Source organism: Hemicordylus capensis, chromosome 1 (assembly GCF_027244095.1).
Source record: "Hemicordylus capensis ecotype Gifberg chromosome 1, rHemCap1.1.pri, whole genome shotgun sequence".
Lineage (NCBI taxonomy): Eukaryota > Metazoa > Chordata > Lepidosauria > Squamata > Cordylidae > Hemicordylus > Hemicordylus capensis.
This window is the reverse complement of record NC_069657.1, coordinates 102,117,617-102,141,296: the sequence shown is the minus strand read 5'-3', so window position 1 is coordinate 102,141,296 and position 23,680 is coordinate 102,117,617. Positions and strand designations below refer to the sequence as shown.

Here is a 23,680-nt window from a genome sequence, read left to right as displayed (position 1 = left end):
GCCTCCTTAACATTTTGATCTAATATATATCCTATGTAAAATACACACATGAACATACAAATCTTTAGACATAAATCTTTATATACATAACGTACTCCAAAACTGAATTCTCTTGCAATAAAAATCTTATTTTTGAAGGAAGACACAGATTCCCAACATGACTGTACATTTAGTGATGAAGTCACCTACAGGATGTTGATTTGTTCTATTATTCTGCCTCCTTTCTAAGCTGCCTAAAAACCAGAATGGGCAGCATTTCTACAGCAGGGAAAGACTCTCAAGTTCCATTGGTGGTGCACATCTAGTGTACTACTACCATTTGCAGCAAGCAAGACTTTTTATGATGGGCACAAAATATGACAAAGCCCTACTTGCCCAGTCTCAAAACCAAGTTATTTTTACTCCCAGGATAAAGGCACAGGTGGTAGTCCCTTTGAGGAGAGATGTCTCAACTTTCCAATATTTATCAACCTGCCAATATCTAAATGCCAATATTTACCAGTACTGAAGAGGAGCCACACGAATACATGTCATGCAGTCACTCAAGATCACAAAACTATATTAAATGCAATCAAAGCAAGTTTATTTTAAGATGTACCATAAGAGGTCTAGCATGCAGAAGTGTAGGTATTTTTACACTGATATTTTCTATAATTTAATATACAGATATGGTATTTCTGATATAAAGACATCTTGTGCTGTTTGCACAATTCTTATTCCACTTTTGACCAAAAGATCCATCAGCACATCAATGAGGTGGCTTATTAAGCAGGCAGTCTCTCATAATGGCTTGCATAAAGGCAAGATCATTAGCACATGTCATCTGACTCTAAGATCTGTTGAATCAACAAGTAAATTTACATGACACAGGTAGCACTAGAGATCAGTCAGGCTACGCAATGGCGACCCCCGCCAACAGCAACAGTGACCCACCCCTCCAGTACCGTATGCCATAGCATAGGCAGGCAGGCATATCTCATAGTGCCCTCAAACTGCCAGCCTCTTCCTCTTCTGCAGACTGCAGAGCAGGAGCTGTTGTGGCTTAAAGGGGCCATGCCCTGATCAGATGCTGGCTCCAGCTCCCTCCAGTACCTGCTGCCTGGCCCTGGGCCAAGTGAGAAAGGCAGGCTGCTCACCGCTCGCTGGAAGCCCCCCTCCTCCAGCATGGTGGGGCTGCGGCTGCTGCGCCTGCTGGTCACCGCCGACGCACGAGGCTGCCTGCTGAGGCTACTTGCCCCAGCCTTGTCAGTCACCCCCTCCAGCTCGCCACTCATGGTTGCGGCACTGTTTGGGTTAAGGAGAAGCACCAGTCATCACAGTTATAGAGCCTCCCCCTTCAACCAAACAGTATCTTAATCATGAGCATCATTGGGTGGGACTTCGTGCCCTCTTCTGGTGTGAGCGCGGGAATGGGGATCCACGTCTGAATGGAGCTGAAGAGTGTTTCAAATATTTGTGTGCAATTCTATATGGAAAGGCTCCTGCATACGATACAGACAAAACAAGAAGTGTTGTAAGTAGTGAAAAATATTATTCACTTTCCTGAGGATAAGGTTGAGCAAGGCAATGGTTCCAGAGAGTGGCAAATATTCTATAATATGTGTTAAATGGAAGGACTAAAAAGCAGGAGAAGAGGCTATGGTGCTCAAAGCAGAAAACATGACTACAAAGTAGACATTTGTCTGAAGTTACTTAAAGTCGTAGTTTTAATCCCATAAACCAACACCTCATTTGCAGGAGAGAACAGGGATATACATGAAATGGATTTTGTGTTTTGTTTCAAACTCAAAACAAACAACATACAGCCAAATTGTTTTGTTGAAACAGCAGTCGACCTGGTTGTTTTGACGGAACAAACCTTGAAACATTCCAAGTGTTTCGGCCATAGGGAACACTGAGAGAACTTGAAGCACCCCATTGTTCTCTTGGGGTAGTGTTGCTAGCGATACTCTTGTGTGGACTCCCAGAAGCCTCTCTGCCTTTGTCTGAGACCATGGGCATGTGATTCTCACTTTTAACATGCTCAGGAGTCTCATGGGATCATGAATTCTCTATGGGAATATTGGGGACCAGTCACTTAGCAGGCAGTAGGACAGTTACACCCAGATTTAACAGCTACGAAAGCCAAATTTACTTCAGTATATGATGTGGAGGTGTCCAGTAACTCCTCTTGCGTGATTAGGTTGGATCAGTTCCAGTTTGTGACTCCTGAGGACATGGATGAGCTGCCTGGAGTGCAGCGGCCTACTACTTGTGTCTTGACCCTTACCCGATATGGCTTATAATATCTAGCAGGGGGATTGTTGTAGGAGGTCTGATAGAGATTAAAAATGCTTCTCGAAGGGAGGGCAGGATGCCTCCTTGTCTTAAGGAGACCATCATAAGACCACTTCTGAAGAAGCCTGCCTTGGATCCCTTGGAGTTAAGCAACTACAAGTCTGTCTCGAACCTTTCATGTCTGGTCAAGATGACTGAGAAGGTGGTGACCTCCCAGCTCCAGGAGGTCTTGGAGGAAACTGATTATCAAGACCCATTTCAAACTGGCTTTCGGGCAGGCTATGAGGTGGAGACTGCTTTGTTCGGCCTGATGCATGATCTCCAATTGGGAATCGACAGAGGGAGCTTGACTCTGTTGGTCCTTTTGGACCTCTCAGCGGCTTTCGATACTATCAACCATAGTATCCTTATGGAGCGTCTGAGGGGGTTAGGGTGGGGGGCACTGCTCTGCAGTGGTTCCACTCCTACCTTTTGGGCAGATTCCAGATGGTGTCCCTCAGGGACTGTTCTTCAAAATCTGAACTTTCATATGGTGTCCCTCAGAGCTCTGTATTGTCTCTGATGTTTAATATCTACATGAAAGCACTGGGAGAGATCATCAGGAGATTTGGTGCAGGGTGCTATCAGTATGCTGATGACACCCAAATCTATTTCTCCATGTCAGCTTCATCAGGAGAAGGCATAACTTCCCTAAATGCCTGCCTGGAGACTGGATGAGGGTTAACAAACTGAGACTGAATCCAGATAAGACAGAGGTACTTATTGCGCAGGGTCAAAATTCGGAAGATGAGTTTGATCTGCCTGTTCTGTATGGGGTCACACTTCCTCAGAAGGCACAGGTGTGCAGTCTGGGGGTGCTTCTGGATCTGGGCCTCTCCCTGGTGTCCCAGGTTGAGGTGGTGGCCAGAGGTGCCTTTTATCAGCTTCCGCTGGTAGGCCAGCTGTGTCCGTGTCTTGAGATGAACAACCTCAGGACAGTGGTACATAGGCTGGTAACCTCCAGACTGGAATACTGCGATGCGCTCTATGTGGGGCTGTCTTTGTATGTAGTCCGGAAACTACAGCTGGTTCAGAATGCAGCAGCCAGGTTGGTCTCTGGGTCATCTCGCAGAGACCATATTACCTCTGTACTGAAAGAGCTACACTGGCTGCCGATAAGTTTTCGGGCAAAATACAAGGTGCTGGTTATAACCTATAAAGCCCTAAACAGCTTTGGCCCAGGGTATTTAAGATAATGTCTTCTTCAGCATGAACCCCACCGCCAATTGAGATCATCAGGAGAGTTCCGTCTGCAGCTGCCACCGGCTCATCTGGTGGCTACTCGAGGACGGGCCTTCTCAGTTGCTGCCCCAATGCTTTGGAATGCACTCCCTGCTGAAATAAGAGCTTCCTCATCTCTGACAATTTAAAAAAAATCTTTAAATCCACATTTGTTCACCCAGGCTTTTAATTAAATACCGCTTTAATAGTTTTAATTTCATTTTAAAATAACGTTTTAAGGTTTTAAATTGTTATAATGTTTTAACTTTTTGTTGTCATTTTTTAACCAATGTTTTAATTTGTCATTTATTTGTTTTAACTAATGTTTTAACTTTTTGTTTTTGTTGTAAGCCGCCAGAGATGCAAATTCTGGGCGGCATAAAAATATGTAAAAGAAAGAAAGAAAGAAAGAAAGAAAGAAAGAAAGAAAGAAAGAAAGAAATAGAAAGGGAGCTAGCCTCGCGCCTTCCCTGTGCTGCAATGCCTAAGTAGACTTCTGAAGTTAACTCACAAAAGTCAGCTTTTCATTCAAGGTCTCTCTGCACAAAGATTACCCCCCCCCTTGGTCTAACTCCTGTCTGTAGATGCCTCAAATGAGCTAAAAACCAATTAACTCAGCAGGGAAGTCAGATAAGGCTCTGTGATGCAACTCCCTATTAGAAGAAAGCTAAGTGGGCGAGAGGAACTCAGATGTGTACTCATTAAAATACTGATTAGTTTACTAGGTTCTTTCGACCTAAGAAATACCATGTTTCCACGTCCATTCACTCTATTTACATAATAGAGTACACTTGACCCATTCAAAGCACTGTTTTGTAGTGCTACACAGCAATGGAACCTTTTGAGATTTCCCGGTACTACCCTATTCAAGAAAGAAGAGCAACTGGAATGTTGGAGTGTTGTCTCAGGACACATTTTGGGCTATAATTGCCTCTGGTTCCTTGAGCCAGTGTCCTGCATTTGGATCCCAGTGCTCATCATTTGGTACTTACACCTTGGAGTCATCCATGATTGGAACGCTAGATCTGACACCTGCCATTACACTTGGCTGTGTTTGGCTCTACGTGCCAATCACACTTACAGCCTCCAGATCAGCCTTCTTGCATGGCCTGGTCTGCCCAGCCAACATTGAAGCTACAGAAGTTGGCTAGTCGAGAACAGACACTTTGGGGATCTATCTCCACCGCTTAACCCACTTGGTTTTCCACTACTGCCCGCTGCTTCCTGATCCATCCCTGAGGAAAGAGGTCCTTTGGTTGCACCTGAGCCTCAAGGGTGCAATCACCACTAAAGGAAGGATGAGGTTGTAGCACTCCACCCCTCTGGCTCTCCTAATCCCTGCTTCCCTCTTCTTAAATCCAAAAACTTGTTTTCTCTCAAGCCTCCTTTCTATAACCAGCCTGGAAGTTATTTTAAATCAGATACTATGCTAAATTTTTTCTTTGTAGTTATCTGGTTAATTCTGTAACATATTTTTTGGTAGTAATTTCTTTCTTATTCCACTGTACCCATACAACCTCTCTCTCAGTTCATTTTCCTGTAACCAAGGCTTTGCACAAAAATTATTCTGATGTCGAACTGCTCCACCCCAGCTAGCTCATTCCCCACACAAAGCCTGAACACAATTTGGCCACATTGGGGCAGTTCCATTAACAGTAGCTCCTAGGGACATGAAAGTGAGTTGGGTGGTAGGGCATGATGAGTGCTATCTACCCTCCAACCCACACAAGAAATGGACAAGCAGGCTTTTAAAAAGAAATTTTTAACCTTTCCCCCCAAAAACCCATAGATTCCTATAAGGCAAACTATCAGGGCTCTCTTGCCTCCCAGTCCCCTTAAATACATTTCAAAACTCCCTCCTTTGGTTGTCCCATCCCTCCCCCCAGCCAATGGGGGCACATGACCATACTTGATTGGTACTATAACAAACCAACCAAGAAGCAAAGAGATCACAAGCCAATTGGAAGCCAGTGCCAGAAAACCAATCAGCAAGGGGAAAACAGGCCTCCAAAATGGTGCTCAAAATGTCAAAACATTTCAAATTGTAACAGGGTTGTTTTGTTCCGAGCTCGAAACTGGCCTTTTATTTAAAGGGCATTTTGTTACAAGCTCGAGACACTCAAAATGACCCATTTCAGGTTGAAACATTTTGCACATCCCTAGGAAGGAAGGTAAAAAGAAGTCGTGAATCAAACAAGAAGGATACCAGCAATTTTAGCTACTGCCCACATTATTATTATATTACATGGACAGTGAAGCCTTTGTAAGGGGGAAAAACAGCAGGATGGGTACGGCCTTCATTTAAAGTCTGTTCGAATGCCATTGGCACCCAAGGGTGCATTATCATGTTAAAAACAGACACTTGTATTGTAAAGTATGTAAAGATACATACAAAACAGTATGTCCCTAAAAGGCAGAGTAATGAATTAGAACAGGCAAACAGTGTAACTTAACATACAATAGTCTGCAAGTCATTTTTTCAGGAGACACTGCTGCACTATCTAACAGCTAGTACAGTCGGAGAATCTGTAATTAGAGGAAAGAGACTGAGCAGAAACCATGTGAGCTGCTGATGCCTTCAAAAGGCACCCACTGTGCAGTCTGAAAGCCTGTGATCCATGGAGGAAGGAGGGTGGATCAGAGGCAAGCACACCACCTAGGAAGCACAGAGGTCTGTGCAATGACACTGGCAGCAACCTGTGGACAAGGGCATCAAGTACCAAAGCTTGCTGTTCACAACACAGAAACAGCAACATCTGGATAGAAGGTAGCATGTACTTTCTAAAGACGGAAGAAAAGGTGAGAACACACTGAAATACTTCTCACTGGTTTGCTCACAGTCATGCTAGATGTCTATTTGCCTACATGGTCATGGGTTATAGGGTTACATGAGAACATGGGGGACTAAAACATATTTTTTGCAACAAGTAGAAAAAGATCACGGTGTGGGGGGGGCATGATTTCTAATGAAAAGTTCTGGATATCCAAAGGGGTTTTAATCTCTCTCTCTCTCTCTCTCTCTCTCACACACACACACACACACACACACACACAAACACTCTCTCTCTCTCTCTCTCTCTCTCTCTCACACACACACACACACACACACACACACACACTCTTGCTTGATATGTATATGAATATTAACTTTATACACCAATACACTTTAGAAATTGCAAACAATTTGGTGGGATTCAAAAGCTTACAACTGTAGGTCACATTGTAAATTGCACTTCCCAACATTTTTTGTTTCTTTTACTGCAATGAAACCATACTTTAAGATGACTGCTTAAAGCACTAAGAGAAAATTGGTGTTTAATTCTTTTCCCTTTCTAAATGGATCCCTAGGTGCTGCTTGATCTGCAGGGGAAAATACATCTTCCACCTGCAGAGTAAACAGTAACTGTGGACAGTGACTTAGATCATGGAAACAGCCTGATGAAAAGCATCAGGATTAAACTGCATGATATTTTAAACCATGATATTTCAGACAGACGTGTTTGATTTTTACAAGCTAAAAGCTGTCATTGGGGGATTCCAATCAGGATTAGGACCAAAGAATGGAACAGAAAAGACATGAGCCTTCTGGGATGGTTGGTACCCTAATCCTGACCCTAACCCTTTCCCCTGTGTAAAAATGACTGCAACTTAACTCTAATCATCTAGGGCTAGGGATAAAGAAGGGGTGATAACACAGAGAAAGCTGTAAGTGTGACAATGCTATCACCTATTTCCACCTCTAGAGGAGTAAACATTGTCAATTATCACTATGAGCATTCATCTCCCGAGGTTGTACCAATGGCCAAAATGTGTGGATATGGCTCATGCAGTAAGGAACATTTGCCTCTGCTACAAGTCCTGATCTGAACACCCAATGAAAGCTCCTACTTTCATTGGAAGGGAAACTCTCACAGAAGGGAAATCTGCCACCAGTTAGAGCCTCCCACTGGGGAAAGGAGCTGCAGCGGGCATCAATTCAGATTGGGAGCATGGTGGGAGCAAAGGGTTGAAGCCCCTCTCCCTCCATGCCATGATTCTGATTGGGACCCCAACCATAAGAATAAAGCACATCAACCTCAAGCACAAGCTTAAGGTAATGTGTCAAAGAAGAAAACTCTACTTCCCTTCTCTGGTTCTGCTGCTTCAGAGCCTCCCATGGCTATATTTCAGTAAAAACCCACAAAAGTCAGATCCAGTCTCACATTTCCTATGTAATAATCAGTTGGTATTTCCTACAACAATGAAGGCAGATCACTATGAGTTGGTATTATCTATTTTATACTCTTCGAGGAGAATAGAGAATCCAAGGTACAATCTCAAGTATCCACCTTTTTTTCATTTTTTCACCAATTATTTGCAAAATATATTTAGTATTTTGTGCCAATCTTTGCTGAGAAAAATTGCATTTTTTAAAATTAACATAAAAGAACAATATTAGAAATCATTAGCACAAGAACACATAACAATGAATAATATTTTATATTGTCATAGAAAGTTTGGAGGCAGAAAGTACTAGAGCTGTATAATGTCGGCTCAGGAATGTTAGGAGTGGCCTGACATGGGCCTTTTCAGAGGGTGGACACATTCCAGACCCAAACTAAGGAAGCCCAGTTTAGATCAGACTTCTCTGACCCTGTTTGGAGAAATCAGAACTTTCCAGAGCTCCAAATGGCAGTAGGAGTTTGCTCCCTTCCCCCCATCCCAAAATTGAGGCTGGGGGGGGGATCTTCAGGGAGGATCTATCTGGCCACAAGCCTTCCTTCCTGTCAATACATTTCTCTGTTTTTACATTTTTAGGCTGTTTTTAAACTTAAAGTTTAAAAAGCAGCCAGTTTCTGGGTTTCCCCCTTGCGATTCTCTGGGGTTACATCACTTCCCGTGTGATTCTCTGGTGTCAGACCCATTCTGAAGAGTCCAAAGGACCCCAAACTGACATTTATGGAATCAGGTTATCAGGTCAAGCCCAATCCCAACATTTACAATTGTGAACATTCCTAGAAAGTACATTTGGCATTTCTGGATATAAGAAATGCAAAAACCAGAAGAAAGAGATAGGAGAAAATGGAAAATAATCAAAACAGTCAGAAAAAGTATATGAACAGTTTTTATAAAACTTTTACTTAAAAAGCAGTCTTACATTCACTCTGCATTCACAAAGAGGATTCTTATGTTGTTTAAGTACCTAATCCTCCCCAACACAATACCTACATGTAATTAATAAAAAGAATTGTACCCTGCCAGCAATGGTACCCCAGTTTGGGGGTGGGGGCGATTTGCATCAAGTAAGGAAGAGCCAGAAGCCTTTTACCTCCCACCTCTCACACAGATTCATGGGGAAATGTGGGATATTTATTGACTGCACCTCAGATAGCAACTCAATTTTTGAGGCACAATTTGTCCCACCGTCCTACCCTATACCCTTGACCTAGGGCTTATCCTGGTCACCCCTTGAGGGGGCCATGGGGAGATTTTGCTCCCCACACTGATTTGCCTGTGTGGGGAGGTTGATCCCCTCTTTGGCTAAAAGACTTAATTTAATTGGTTGCTTGTGCAGTGGAAACTGGGAAGCAGGTGAAGGGGGTTGAATTTTGAAGGAGAACTGTGAAAGAGAAATTTTGGTAACTATCTTCATTTAGTAGGGATTATACGGTTTTAGTTAATAAGAAAGGGGTAATCCAAAAATTAATCATGGAACCTGGACCTATGGGGCTTGGGGCTAAGGACAAGCTTTGCTTGTATTCCTTAAATGACCTTACACCCTGGTCTTTATGGCAATGCAGTTAGTGGCAATGCCAGATAGGAGCAACAACTACCCTGTGTTAAGTTTCTGAGGCTCTGTTCTCCAGCTTCTTTTGATGCCTGTTTTTATATCTGATGTTCTTAATGATTCAATAAAGTTTGGCCAGGTAAATAATAAAGAGAAGGGTTTCAGTATTTGAAAACCAAATCATGAGTCCTTATTTTACAAGATTCATCAGTGCTACAGCAGACATACTATTCATCAATAACTGGAAAACAATTGGTTAAAAGGTCAGTGAAATGTGCAGATACTATGCAGCCTAAGGAAAACGAAAGTTTCATTGGCAAATGTGTGGTCTCAATCCTATGTTTCCTGACATAACAAACCTGTGGGGTGTGAGGAATACTTCAGGAAACAATTGGTTGCTACTGGGAGATGTACTTAATCCTTTTCATGCCCATCCATTCTCCACTGCTAATATCCCTATACCCCCAGCTAAGGTGAATTACAGTTATGGATCCCAGATAAGAAAAATGCATTTAAAACTCTGGTGAAGAGCACTTGCAAAGTATAATAATTGTCTAGAGGAAGGATTAGGCAAGCCTTTCCAACTGCCAAATTCTCCTTTAGCCATAAGACCTATGAGGAAATAACAAGCTTTCCTCAAAAAAGCTTATTCTGATCTTAAATGCTGGATAAAGCATGAATAGTATCATGCAACTAAGAAAAGTGAAAGCTAGATCAGATTTAAAAAATTCTTCTAATAAAAATTAATCAGCTTCCTTTCCTTTCTCTGTCTCTACAACTAGACTGAATTTGGTTCAATTTGAGGTCCACAAGGTAGATCACTTGCACCTCAAATGTTCACATGTCTACCATCTTGTATCGGGGTGGATGACATCATTACAAACTACACCATTGAGGTGTTCCTGTATGTCACTCACTACAACTGTACCAAAATTGGTTCAAATCACTTAGACAGTCCACAAGTTAACCCACTTGCAGCTCAAACATTCATGTGTTCGCCATCTTGGATCAAGGTGGTTGACATCATCACAAACTATGACATTGAGATTTTCCCATGTGCCCCTACAGCTGTACCAAATTTGGTTCAGATCGGTTAGGCGGTTCACAAGTTACCCACTTCCGCATCCACCAATCCTGAATCAGAGTGGATGACATCATCACAGGCTATGTCACTGAAGTGTCGCTGTGTGTCACTCACTGCAACTGTACCCAATTTGGTTCAAATTGGTTTGACAGTCCACAAATTAGCCTGCTTGCGACTCAGATGTTCATGCAACCACCATCTTGGATTGGGGTGGATGGCATCATCACACACCACACCGTTGAGGTGTCCTTATGTGTCCCTACAGCTGTACCAAATTGGTTCAAATCAGTTAAGCAGTTTACAATTTAGCCCACTTGCACCTCAAACATTTACATATCTGCCATCTTGAATTGGGATGGATGACATCATCAGCAACTACACCATTGAGGTGTCCCTAGGTGTTGCTAAAGCTGCAGCAATTTTGGTTCAAATCAATTAAGCAGTTCACAAGTTAGCCCACTTGCACCTCACAAGTTTAAACATCTGCCATCTTGAATCGGTATAGATGATATCATCACAAACTATGCCATTAAGGTGTTCCTGTGTGTCACTCACTACAACTGTACCTAATTTGGTTCAAATTGGTTAGACAGTCAAGTTAGCCCATTTGCAGTTCAAACATTCACGCGTGTGCCATCTTGAATCAGGGTGGTTGACATCACAGGCTATGCCATTGAGGTGTGCCTGTGTGTCACTCACTGCAACTGTACCCAATTTGTTTGGAGTCCACAAATTAGTACTCTTGGACCTCAGATGTTCAGGTGACCACCATCTTGGATTGTGGTGGATCATCACACACCACACCATTAAGGTGTCCCTATGTATCCCTACAGTTGCAGCACTTTTGATTCAAATCGGTTAAGTGGTTCACAAGTTAGCCCACTTGCACCTCACAAATTTAAGTGTCTGCCAGCTTGAATCGGTGTGGATGACATCATCATGAACTATGCCACTGAGGTGTCCCTTTGTGTCACTCACTTGAACTGTACCCAACTTGATTCAAATGGGTTAGACAGTCCACAAATTAGCCTGCTTGCATCTCAGATGTTCACATGGCCACCATTTTGAATTGGAGTGGATGACATCAGCACACACCATGCCATTAGGGCATCCATATGTGTCCCTACAGCTGTAGCAAATTTAGTTCAAATCGGCTGTGGTTCACACGTTTGCCCACTTGCGCCTCAAACGTTCACGCGTCCACCATCTTGAATTGGGGTGGATGACATCATCACAAACTATGCTGTTTGGGTATCCCTGTGTGTTCCCTACAACTGTACCCAATTTGGTTCATATTGGACCAGGCATTGTGAAGTTGATGGGGGGGAAGTTCACACGGATGGACACACGGACACAAACAGAAAAGTGGGTGATCTCATAAGCCTACTGGAAAGTAGGCTAAAAAAAAACCCAGTAGCAGTCAAGCCTTGAGAGACTGGAAGGCCAACCCACACACTTTAAAACAAACATGCTTGCCCTATTAACACTTTACCATTGAATCAGGGATGCTCCCGGAACTGCTCCTCCACGTTTTGGAGACAGCAGGGGTGCTCCCTTAAGGGTGGGGGAGGGTGCAACTTATCCTGCCACATTTTCCCCACTGGCACTCTACTGTATCAAAGTCTCTCGGGGCGGCAGCTTACCTCCCTGATGCCCCGATGCTGTTCTCGGGCGGAAGTGGCCAGAAGTACCGGGTGCGCATGTGCCTATCTGCCATGCACACGCGCATGCACACGCAACAGGCTCATGTGCACCCAGTACTTCCAGCCACTTCTGGCCGAGAACGACACGTTCGTATCATCTTTATTTTAAAATCAAGGACACCTAAGAGCAAAGTGTTCCTGCTCAGCATCACCGTGCAAGCCCCTCCTCCACCCACACAAGCCCCTCCCCCTCCAGGGCACACCCCCTCACCCTCACCCTGCCCTGGCAGCCCAGGCCAGGTCCCCACCCGGCCTCACCTGGAAGGCCCCCTCCGGGCAGGACCCGCCTGAGGCGGGGGCAGCCGCAGGGGCGACCCCGGTGCGGCATAAATGCTGCCCCCGGGAGAGGAGGCACCCGCCCTGCGTGCACAGCAGCAGAGGCCGCGCGAGTTTGCTGCTTGCTTGTCTGAATCGGCCGCGCTCAGCTAAGAGGAGCCCAGTCCAGGCGAGACGAGCCCGCCTTCCTGCAGCACGCCCGCCCGCCAACTCTGCAGATGCAGCAGCCGCCCGCCTTGGGATCTGAGTCAGCTTGTCTTGACCCCTTCAGGCCACGATGCCCGGCGAGAGTGAGCACAAAGACAAGATTCTGAGGATGAGAACTCTGCTGACTTTGCTATTCGAGCCCACAAGAGAAAAGCCGGTGCTGCAACTTTTTTGCAGGATCCAGATGAAGAAATTGCGAAGATAGAAATGACCAAGAAGAAACAGAATGAAAGCCAGCCACCTTCAAATTACGAAGCACAAATGCATTCCCATATGCTGATCCCCACACCAGACAAGGAAGATGAGCTGGGAGGTCCAAATTTCTCTTTCGTACACCAAAGCTTTCCGTCAGCTAGAGCTTCACCATTGCCTATGCTGGGCTGGGCAAATAAGGACGACTTATGAAAAAACATGTTAAACAAAGAACAGACCTCTGTGAGGGATAAGGTGTATATGCAAAGGCACCCATTCTTAAAACCTAAAATGCAGGTAATTCTCCTAGACTGGCTAAAGGAGGTTTGTGAGGTCTACAAGCTTCACAGAGAGACGTTTTATTTAGCACAAGATTTCTTCGATCAGTTCATAGCAACACAACATAACATTATAAAGACACTGCTTCAACCTATAGGGATTTCATTGTTATTCATAGCTGCAAAGCTTGAGGAAATCTATCCTCCAAAGTTGCGTCAGTTTGCATATGTTACGATGGAGCTTGCAGAGAAGAAGAAATCCTTAGTATGGAACTCATCATCATGAAGGCACTCAACCGGAAACTGAGTCCCCTCACAGTGGTGTCCTGGCTCAACATATACATGCAGTTTGCAATCCTCAATGAGATCTATGAGGCGCTGCTACCCCAGTATCCCCAACAGATCTCTGTGCAAATAGCAGAGCTTTTGGATCTCTGCGTGATGGATGTTGGCTGTTTAGAGTATACGTACGGTGTTCTCGCTGCTTCTGTTGTCTATCACTTCTCCTCTTGTGAGTTGTTGCAGAGAGTTTCAGGTTATGAGTTACGTGACATAGAGGACTGTGTGCGGTGGATGGTTCCCTTTGCTATGGCTATTGGAGAGGGGACCTCAACTCTCAAGCCCTTCACGGGCATCCCTTCAGAAGATTTGCACAATATACAAATGCACATAAGCACCTTTAACTTGCTGCACAAAGCTGAATTTTAAAAGGACATGTTGGCTGAGAAAAACAGGAGTTCTCCTTTGCCCTTGGGAGTCCTTACCCCACCACAGAGCAGCAAGAAACTGCCACTTGGAACGGACTGAGTACACCAGCCACCCCAAATAACAGGCATTTGGCTGTTAAGGAGAGTGATACTTGATGTGACCACGGGAGAGAGAGGGGAGCTAGTTGGGTCTAGCTGCGGAAGGCGAGCCTCTCTTCAGGTCTAGTTTTCAGCTTGAAACTTAAACACTTTGCTCTTATGTGTCCTTGATTTTTAAATAAAGATTACACCAACCGAGAACGACAATGGGGCAGCAGGGAGGTATGCTGCCGCCCCAAGGGACTTTGATACAATGGAGCGCTGGTGAGGAAAATGTGGCAGGAGGGATAAGTGCACCCTCCCCCGCCCTTAAGAGAGCACCCCCGCCGCCTCCGAAACCCGAAATGGCCCCAGTGGCTGAAACATTTCCGAGGCTTCTATAATGGCCTCTGAAATGTTTCGGGCTCAAGTCTACACTGAATGCATGAACAATTTGTGTTGAGTGTATACATGTACAGATCTGTAGGCATCCACAGTTATTTAGGCATTATGTTCAACATACATACAACAGTACATTCCCTATCTCTACCCTGCTTCTGAGTGGGCTTGCACCCAGATTCGCTTTTAAAATGAATACATGAACAGTCATTCATGCACAATCATGCACATATGTATAGACACCTGCACAAATATTCAGCCTTATGTCTGAATAGGGTTAAATAGTTCAAACTATATAGAAAGAAAGTTCCAAAATTTGCATATCAACTGGGCTTGGGCTCAATTCGTATGTAGTTCAAGATCTGGTTGATATAAAAAAGGCTTTTTCCTTGTGTTATGCCATGTTAGATGGAAATGTGGTCATGGACCACCACCACCACCTTCATAATTGAGAAGATATATAAAACGTTAAATAGGAAGGTGGAACACATTTTGGATTCAGGGCTATGAAACATTTGCCACAGTATGACAAACCCCGCCCCCCCCCCCCCCATTTTCAGAGATAGCGAAGGAGAAGTAGTTGTGATTGTTGATTGGAATGCAGTTCTCTCGTTAGCCCTTGACAAATCAGGACAACGCAAGAAGAATTCTGGCAAATTGCCAAGAAATGCACTGGATTATATGACACTTCTATGTTTAGAAGACGCATGGCGATACAAGCATCCTTTGGGAAAGGGCTATACCTTTCCCCCCCAACCCCATCTAACTTACTCCAGAATAGATGTGTGTATGATCTCAAAATCTGCATTACTGAGATTGTTTGAGGTGGAAGTGGCTCCGCTTACGTATGCTGATCACAATCTGCTATTAATTGGACTTAACAGAGAACACACAGGGCCAAGAAGATGGAGATTGAACAATCTTCTGTTACTGCAAGAAGAAGTCAAGCTGAAGTGCCAAGATGAATTAAAGAGTTTTTTCCAGAGAAATATGATACCAGAAGTTTCATTATTCTCTGTATGAGATTCTAGTACAGCTTTAATGAGAGGATTGTTTATCTCAGAGGCCTCAAGGAGGAAGAGGGATCTGCAAAAGCAGAAGGAATCCTTACTAAATGAGCTGAACAGCTTAGAAATGACCCACAAGATGAATCTTTCGAAAGACATATTACAGAGTATAAAGGAGCTTCGTAAACAAATGGATCTCATAAAAGCAAAAGAGACATACAAGAACATGATTTATGCAAAACCAAAATATTTTGGGAAGGGTAATAAACCCAATAAATTACTAGCATACCAATTGAGAAAAGCACGCAAGAAGAGAGTCATCACTTCATATGGAACGGGGAAGTGTTAGTTTCAAACACGGATATAAAGATTGACCAGTTTACAATTATTACACTAAATTACACAGAAAGGAAACAATAGATTTGGAGGAGAGTGCACAGTACTTGGAAAATCTACAGATATGAGAGTTCACAGATAAACAGAAAGAAGTGTTGAACAAACCGATTTCCGAGGAGGAAACAAGAGAGGCAATATGACATTTAAAAAATAATATCCCTAGGCTGGATGGATTCTCTTCTGTTTACTACAAGTATTTTCAGGAAATATTAATTAGCCCACTGACTCAGGTAATGAATGAAATACTACACTCCCATGCACTGTCTTCCTCCTGGCAATTCATATCTCTTATTCATAAAAAAAAGGGAAGGATGCAACCCGACCTGAACCAATTTCCTTGTTGAACATCATTATAAACGCTTCACGGCGATTTTGGCAGGAAGGCTGAAGGGCTTTCTGACTAATATAATACATCCAGACCAAACAGGTTTTATACCAAAGAGATACATGAAAGACAATATGAGATTTGCACTGAATGCAATAGATGAAATCTCAAAGAGAAAGAGCAAAGCAGAGATCATCTTCCTGGACACAGAGAAAGCTTTTGATAATCTGGACTGGTCCTTTCTGTTTAAAGTCTTGGAAAGAATGAATTGTGGATCAAATTTCCTCTCTTAGATTCAAAGTATTTATCAGGAGCAATTGGCAAAGATAAACTGAATGGGATTCTATCCAAAAAATGTGCCATCAACAAGGATACCAGACAAGGGTGCCCCCCTTCCCCACTGTTGTACATTTTGGCTCTCAGACCTTTGACAAAGAAGATTCGGCAGGAGCAAAGAATTTATGGAAGTAAGATGGTGAATCAAGAGCATAAAATAAAACTGTATGCCGATGATGTAGTTCTTGCAATTACTCGATCAAAGGACTCCCTAGATGCTATAATGGAGCATATAAATCAGTACAGTAGGCTCTCGGGAGACAAGATTAATGAAAGTAAAACACAAATCATTACATGGACCAGTCTGCAATGGAATTATTGTATTTGAAAGACAAGACTGGATTTCAGATTACAGTACAACCTATTAAATATCTCGGGATTAATTTAACAGAGAACAATAAAGACCTATTCAAGAACAATTACCTATCAGTGTGGAATCTTATTTCAGCAGACTTAAATAGATGAAAAAAACTAAATCTTTCTTGGCTGGAAAGGATAGCATCAGTTAAAATGAATATTTTACCAAGAATCATTTTTTATGTCAAATAATTCCAGTTAGATTGAAGATAAGACATTGAATACAAGGCAGAGGCATATAAATTCCTTTATTTGGGCTTATAAGAAGAATCAAGTTCAGGATTATGCAAGAGGTGAACAGGGAGGATTGGCTGTCCCTAACTTGAAACTATACTACCATGCCAGTTGTTTGACATGGATCTCAGATTGGATCGGAGAACCATACGGTTCGATTACAGACATGGAGGGATCAGACTTGTCAGATGGACTGCATAAGTTTTAATGGACTAACATAAAAAGAAATGGCCAGGAAATAAAATCCCATACAATCAGAAACAGTCTGCTAAGTGTCTTGGATAAGTATAAGAAAAGCATCAGCCTGGATCTATCATCTTTGGCATCTATTGTATATATCTTTTTTTCACGAAGAAGAAAAAACTAAGCTTGATCTCTGGAGAGAGAAGGCATATAGTATGCAAAATTTAACTACTGGAAAATTAAAACCTAAATCTATTCAAACTCTTACTTTGGAATGGTCCAAGGAACCCTTATGGTTTCAGTATTTACAAATTAGCTCAAGAGTGCAGAAAGAAATACCAAAAAAGGAGGTAAGCTTAGAGACTTAATGGAATTTGAAGTACTAACAACTAAAAATGTAGATCATTTATTGGGATTGATATATAAGTTGCTGTTGAAATATGACTCGGAAACAGAACAGATTAAAGATTGCATGATTAAATGGATGAAAACATAAAGAGGATAATTGATATTCAACAATGGGAGTATCAATGGAAGGTGAATATTAAATTTACAGCAAATAGCACTCTAAGAGAAAATTGGTACAAAATGTATTTTCACTGGTACATTACTCCTGTGACCATTAGAATGCTGGACAGCAATTACTCGGGAGATTGTTGGAAATGCAACAATCATACGGGGACATTCTATCATATGTGGTGGACTTGCGCCAAAGCACAACAATTGGGGGGGGGGGAATCATGCTAAGATGCAACAAGTTTTAAATATAAACTTTCCTTAGTCACCTGAGCTTGTTGTTGTTGTTGTTAAACATGACTAAACCCTGTATACCTACCAAACACAGAGTGTTATTCTTATATATGATTACTGCCACCAGGATCCTTTATGCTGCCAACTGGTGGTCACAGGCAACCCCGACTTTGAATGAATGGGTACTAAAGCTGTGGGAATATGCTTTGATGGCTAAGGTCACTGCTTATTTGCAGAATAACTCAGATGAAATATTTGTGTTAACTTGGGAACCTTTTATAAATTTCAACATAGCACAGGGTCAACATCCTCACCCAAGATTTGGCACTTTTTAAATACTGAAGGCTGACTAGTGTATTACTTATATATTATATTTCTCTTCATATCTGTTGTGAGACTGAAGGTTGGCAAAGGGTGGAAGCGGAATCTTGGATTGTTATATGTAAGATCTCATATGTAGTTGTTGGAAGCTCAAGAGATGATAATGTAATCATGTTATTTCCTTTTATTATTTTATTAAATACAAATCTTTTTAAAAACACACCTATTTTCCAGTCTGACCTTTTTAGAGATGACTGAATTCACTTGTTGCCTACAAGTTTCAAATTATACTTGGATACTTCGAGGGCTGGACCAGGTACTGTGCTAATGCAGCACCGTTATGGAGGGGTGGTGGTGGTTAGGAACCCCAGTTTGAAGTACTTACACTTTCAGTGTAAGTTCCTCTCTTGAAGAGAAAGGAAACAAGCTTCTATTTCTCCCCTAAAGAAGATATCAAGCAAGGGAACACAGCAAGGAAATAAAATAAATAAATCATGAAGAAAACAAGAGGAGAGGGAGAAGCTAAGTCTGCTAGGGCTGAGAATCTCCTATTATTATTATTATTATTATTATTATTATTATTATTATTATTATTATTATTATTTCAATTTCTATACCGCCCTTCCAAAAATGGCTCAGGGCGGTTTACAAATAAAGATAACAAATAAATAAGACGGCTCCCTGTCCCCAAAGGGCTCACATTCTAAAAAGAAACATAAGACACACACCAGCAACAGTCACTGGAAGTATTGTGCTGGGGGTGGATAGGGCCAGAGTGGAATGGCATTGTATATCAAAAAAGGGATAGATTCCAATAAGCTAGAAAACCTAGGTGGACCAGAGTTTTCCACAGAATCATTATGGGTAACATTACAAGGACCGAAAGGAAATGTGGTACTAGGGACATGCTATTGCCCTCCGGATCAAAGCACTAAAAATGACTTAGAGGCATCTGGTGGGCCACTGTGTGAAACAGGATGCTGGACTAGATGGCCCTTGTCCCTGATCCAGCAGGGCTGTTCTTATGTTCTTAAAATCTCTTTTGTAACTGCCCTTGGTGCGTGTTGATGCACATAATTTTGTTAAGCCAGCCGTACTGTGAAATTATAACTGCAACTAGAAATGGTGTTAAACATATCATCCCCCTTCTGTATGTATGCTTTCCCCCTTTAAAATAGCCAAAGGAGAGGGGCTGATCCGGAGTGGGAACGTGTTCTAGGTCAATGAGGGTGCTTTAATTTTCTACACCATGCCATTTCTTTTGCCAAAAAATCACACACATCCCAAAGTGGCTCTTTGTCCTTGGAAATGCCACTACAGCAAATGGCACCTTCAACAGCAAATAGCTGCTGTGTGCAGGGGGTAAAGATTTCTAGAGGGAAATGGTGCAAAGATTGAAGCACCCTTCTAGCTGTACTGGATGAGGATTTCCCTTGGAGATTTAAAAGGAAAACACACACACTTTGGAGTTGATGGCATGTTTAGCAACTCATCTATTTTGGCCTGAAAAACTCTTTTAAAAGTCCATTGTTCTATTCTAATACACAGTGAAAAAAATCATTTTAAGCTTATTTTTCTGGTGACTGCACATTAAAATAATCCTGATTCTATCTGTTGTTGGGCATTTACAGCTCTAAAAAAAACAATCCAGAATTCTCCCCAATAGACGTTTTCACAACTTTTACGTGTCCCCAACTGCAAAACATAAGTGGGGATAATAAGTGGGGGGAAATAAGTGGGAATTTGACTCATCTCCCCAACAATTTCAGCTAATTTGTGCACTTCCTAATACTTAACACCCACCCATACTGATAGTTTCCACCTAACAGGACTTTGAACCAAAGCCTTTAAAATGCAAGATGAAGAAACATTAAAGTTATTATCAAGTTAAATAAAATCCAAAGAAAGATTTTTAAAATGGTGTTCTGGCTTTATTTTACATGCTCAAGGTGAAATAAATATATTAAATTAAAAAGTGGGAATAAATGGAGAGAAAAAATATACAGTACAGTATACAGTAGAAATAATATACTGGATCATTCCTGCCAACAAGCCTTATTATCTTCTATTGATTTGTAAAGGGTTCTTGCAGCATCTATAAAGCAATTTTGGCTCACAATCTCTGCAGTACAGAGGAGTTTCTTAATACACTATCTCTGCTGGTACCTATGACATTAGAGATAAAAATCCTGTCCACGTTCAAGCAATGGGCCAGCAATACTATAACTTCTAATGCTGTTGTAATTTGAAGTTTCTTCCTCATCTGTACTATAATAATTTTCACTCTCAGTCCATGTATGTATGGGGAACAATGGATTTTCACAACAGTGAACTCAAATAAGTGGAGCAGACATCCACAAATCTCTCTGCTGAACACTCCTTAGTCTTATCGCCCTGTTCCTGCAGTACATTTTAACAGGTTGTCAAGTATGTCACCTCTTCTCCATCTCTGATATAGATGGAAAGCATGAAGCAAAGAAATAAGTCTAAAGAAAGCATTTTTTAAAAGGGAAACACTGATAAAGACCAAGCTCATAAACATTGCCATAAACAGGGGGGGGAAACAAAAACGGATCAAGGAAAAGTGGATGTCACTTATGCCAGTTTATGCCGTCAATATATGTGCAACACAAAACAGCTAGAAGGAACCACACTTTTGACAATTATTAAACCAGGATCATTCAGGTGGTTGTTCAGAAAAGACTAAATAAGATAATGCATATCTCCCATGGGGAAACACACATTTTATCCCTGCAATAGGTAGAATGTAGACTAGGTTAAATATCCCTGTTGCTAGTGGCGCTCTTACCCCTGGACTTCCGGGCCAAAGTTCCAGGGCCTCTACACCCCCTTGGGGGGCCCAAATCCTCTTTAGTCAGTCTTAGGTGGTGTGGTGGCCACTGGCCTGCACTGCACTGAGTGGCCGAGTGTGGTTATGACCTACGCCGGGTGCTTTAGAGAAAGAGGAGTGCGGGTGGAGAAACAAATATATGGGATGGGGATAGGCTAAGTTGCATGTTGAAATGTTTCTGCTACTGCATATTTGCATAAAAATACCAGTTTTATATTCTTCCATTCTTGTGAAATCAGCTGCTGTTTGTATCCTCAATAACCCAAGTGTCAAAAATACTTGTTTGTCATGGTGTGTCTATGCTTAACTTGCCATGGGGGGAGGGGGGACTCCAGCAAGCGGGGAGGGCCTCCAAAGGCCTTTAAGTCCAGGCTCCAAAATTACTTAAGTATACCTCTGCCTGTTGTGGATATAAGAATGCCCTTCCTTTGGAACCTGGAAGAGTGGAGAGAAAATTATGAGTCACTCATTCTCAGCCACTCTGAAGAATGTACCAAGGGGTTTGAAGTACCACGAGCTTTCCCAGATGGCAGGCTTAATCGCTTGATTATGTGATTAATCATTAGCTGCACATAAACTGCAGATATTAGCTTCATATAAGCAAAATAATAATTCTTGGGCATGCACAAAGGGCTGATTTGATGCAGTGTCTCTCCATTCCTTTTGAATTTTTTTCTGTGCACTGTTCATACCGCTTGCTTCCGGTTCTTTCTCAGGTGCTTTCTTTCAAGAGTAGATGGGATGTCGCTCAATGTCACTCCTTTTTTCCTACTGCACATGCATGGTATGTGTTCATGAAAATTTCATTTAAATAAGTGTGTTTGCTTGATTGATTGATTGCTTGCTTACACATATACTTATTTTTAGGGATTCTTCTGCTAGACCGACTTGCAACACCAACAACAGGGCCTTCTCATCGCCCCGCTGCTGCTGCGGTAGCTCCATGTACTCCCAACACAGCCTTGCGAAAACCCAGAGTGATGAGCTGTTAAACTGATCCCTCTTCTGGAAGTCGAAGTTCCGCAAGTTCACAGAGCAAAAAAAATAATATTTTTTTAAGTTTTAAAAGTGAGGCTTTAAGAAAAGGCGGTTTATCAGTATGGCCTCCCCATCCATCTCGAAAGAAATGTTCGGGTATATCAGATATTTTGAATTAGACCCTCCCCTCAAAAAATGACATAAAATGTGGAATTTTTTACAATGGGCATAATGTGAAACTCAATACGCAGGGGAAAACCTGATTCATGTATGGAGTGCTCCCCGATATCAAGTACGGACTTCAATGTAAATCTACCCAATATGTAAGCACACACCCAGCCTCCCGAAGGTGAAGCCAAGTCAAGTCACCATCTGGAAAAGGCCCATGGAATAAGAAAGAAAGAAGACCTAAAAAATATAAGGGAAACAATATAGTAAAGGCCTTAAAGAGAGAAAGAGAGTGAAATCTTCAAAGGTACCAGGGGTGTAACTATAATAGGGCAAGGGGAGACAGTTGTCTGGGGGCCCACTGCCTTGGGGGGGCTCCCAGAGGCAAGTCACATGACTGACTCCCCCAGCCACACACCCGCCTAGGCTTCCATTGTATTCATCCTCCAAAATTGATGTCACTGTTAAGACCTGGAGCTAGCAGAACAGCATGTCTTTCTCTATTACCATTAAATGACCTGCATCGTCCACAGTTTGCAAAACCTTTTCTTTACTTCATGTGCTAAACTTCAGTGAGAAGGAGGGTCCATTTTAAAATCTTGTCTATGGGCCCACTACAACCTTGCTACGCCCCTGAAAGGTACAGTGTTAAAAATATTTAGTGCACCTTTGAGGACTTCACTCTCTTTCATTCTTGAGCTGCTACATGTCCTTTCCTTCTGAAGTGCCTTGCCAAAATGAGATTGGGAGATCACAGCATTCACAAACTATGAATTTAATCTAATGCTTGGAACATCGAAGCACCAAAAGCATTTCACAAGTTTTGTGGAATACCTGGGGGTTTGTTTTGTTTTGAAGTTGCAGGCTAAAAAATTCTCAGTAATCACAATTGATCATTATGATCAATTGAACTGAGACTAAACAGAAAGGATTTACTAGATAAGAGAAAGGTATGTTGCCTTAAGCACTCGCCTCAGCTAAACCACAGTCAGAGAAAGTCCTAAATTGATGGTACTCCTAACAATTAATTGTCACATACAGAGGGTTTTCCATTCTGTCACCCAAAATATTACTAAGAGACCCACTTAAACCATTCAACAGTATTAAAGAGATTACATTTCTTCAGAGATGAAAAACATAGACAGAGCTCTTTCATTCAGTACAAAACTAGGCTTGAATTATCAGTGCCAGGTGGGGTGGGTGGGAAGAATGGTTGATAGTATCCATATGCATCTCCTATACAATATAAAACTAGTTATATCTAAGTGAATGATAGCTGATTCAATTTCTGAAGGAAAGCTAGAAAAGATAGTGCATGAGGCTAAAATAATTGGTGAAATGGACTAAAATGTTATCCAACAGGCATTGTAAGGAATGAAGAAATAGTTTTCAATATCCAGAAGAGAATGTCAGCCACGAACATCAAATCAGTTCTGAGAGGGATGCAGCTGTTACAGACCACACATCTTTAAAGATGTCATCTTAACTGATTATAACAGTTATAATCAATAACCATTCTCAAGAGTTGACTTGGCCTTCCAAGAAC

General features: G+C 42.2%; 1 protein-coding gene and 1 pseudogene across 7 annotated transcripts in view; one reads left to right on the top strand and one right to left on the bottom strand.

The window, feature by feature from the left end:
* Positions 1–23,680, bottom strand: part of NELL1 (neural EGFL like 1) — a 768,366-nt gene that overhangs the window by 463,550 nt on the left and 281,136 nt on the right. The window lies entirely within an intron of this gene.
* On the top strand, positions 12,645–13,851 carry LOC128325333 (G1/S-specific cyclin-E1-like; annotated as a pseudogene).